Raw genomic sequence first — 2500 nt, 5'->3', positions numbered from 1 at the left:
TAACAGAAAGAATTCCATGCTAGCCAAAGGCTGGAAGCGCATCATGACGTACAATACTCGTCGCACAATAAACTGGCTCACAAATATTACCCTTCATTTGTGAACGCTGGTGATTGGCGAGATTGAAATGGTCGTGTAGTTGTTGGCAATATTAATAATAATAGTGAAGATTTGTTATTCTGAATAATACTGTTTCATTCTGGATATAATACATACCAAGTCACTGTATTACAACGTATATGTGCTAAAGAGGTCCGAGTGTGTTAAACTAGTTGACTATGGTGATCAAGTCAAGACTAAAACAAGATAACCAACTAAGGGCAATTTATTTTCACGTATATATATATATATATATATATATATATATATATATATATATATATATATATATATATATATATATATATATATATATATATATATATATATATAGATAGATAGATAGATAGATAGATAGATAACGTTGTAAGATAAAGCAATTAACATTTCGAAGGTCTGTATATTTCTCCAAGTGTTACATTACTGGTCATATGTTTAAAGTTACTGGGAGTCGATGGGAAGGTGAAATGGTCCAAAGAAGAGACACATCCAATTAGTGGGTACTTCACTTATGATGTTGTCACCTGCCAGACGCTCGTGGTCACCATCCAACCAATTCGGATCATATGCTGCTGATGTCACCTGTGAAATTTCAATACATATCAACACTCGAAACTTATTCAATCCATATCAAGTAATGCATAACAATAATTGTTATTTCTATTTTTCATCAATATTTACGCACTTCAAGTTTAGTTCTAACAATACTGGATATAAACTCCCTCCTTCCACTTAGTGATCTATAATCATGACAACGGTTGACTATATGTTTACCTATAATTGATTTTGGTTATGAAAGTTTATTGCTTCGAGGAAGAAATATGCTCGAGCTATGAAGGATTATTTGTACTTCTAATATGACGCTAAAGTATGATTTTCTTTTGTGTGTGGTTAGTTGGAACCACATGAATGATGTAACTTTCACAATGAATATAAGCACTGATTTCACCATTTCCATTTATAATTCTATCAGTATTATCATTGTATATGTTGCTAACACATACCAGATGCTTTATCTCTAAGAATGTGATTGTCTTAAATGTTTATATATACAAAATGGGTTCTGGCTCTAACTGAAACTCGCTTTCTATTTGTTGAATTGAATATTTTTGGAATGATATATTTATATAGTTATCTCTACTGGCATCATGCATTTTGCAATGAATTCACTCATTGTGTGTGGGTGGTAAAGAGGTGTGCAAAGTGTACGAGAACTTAGGCCAAGTAGTCTGTACTAATCAGCTGATATGTTTGAAAGGCTACTACTATACTACAGGGGTCTCATTGGCTCTTCGACGGTGCAGTTTACCTCCCCTCTGCATGTCGATTTCTTGATGTGATATATCAGCTACGGTGCGAATGTGACATTATTCAGCGTTATCCAACTGTGTTCCAATAACTGTGGTGCAGAATGCTTGATGTCATTTGTTTCTATTAGCTTTCGGGTCTACAGAAAAATTGGAATATGCTTCGTCTGGTTATAAGATTCAGCCTTTACTTCGACCAGAGTCGGTATGTGTACAGTATACTTTATATTATATGCGTCCTTTCCCACGTGCTTATACAATTTGTCCAAATTTGGTTTTTATGATTGCATTATGTGAAAACCTTTATCATGAGATGGTATGTTTAAAAACTGACATTACATTATTATATATTTGTGGGTTTCAGCAGGGACAACACGCAAGGCGTTGGGCTTCAGCACCAGTTTAACTTGCGGGGGGTATAATTAAGACTATTCTCTTTTCACTCTATTGATGGCCTATAGGAAACGTTGCAACCTATCGATCTGTTAGACTGGTGTTCGAAAAGTTACCTGTGGTATCTGCAATCTCACCATCTTTGGGAGGATAGAGGTCTAGCTGCTGAGTCATCAATAGCCATTGCCTGAACCTCCCTTGTCCTAGCTTGAGTAAAGAGGGGGCCTGGGTGTTTATCATATATATAAATATATATATATATATATATATATATATATATATATATATATATATATATATATATGTATATATATATATATATATATATATATATATATATATATATATATATATATATATATATATATAGGTATGTACACACACGCATATATAAATATATGTATATATGTATATATACATATATATATATATATATATATATATATATATATATATATATATATATATATATATATATATATATATATGTATATATGTATATATACATATATATATATATATATATATATATATATATATATATATATATATATATATATATGTGTGTGTGTGTGTGTGTGTGTGTGTGTGTATATATGTATATATATGCATATAAATTATTATTATATATATACATATATATATATATATATATATATATATATATATATATATATATATATATATATATATATATATAT

This window comes from Palaemon carinicauda, chromosome 16, assembly GCF_036898095.1.
Source record: "Palaemon carinicauda isolate YSFRI2023 chromosome 16, ASM3689809v2, whole genome shotgun sequence".
NCBI lineage: Eukaryota > Metazoa > Arthropoda > Malacostraca > Decapoda > Palaemonidae > Palaemon > Palaemon carinicauda.
This window is presented reverse-complemented; position numbering follows the sequence as displayed.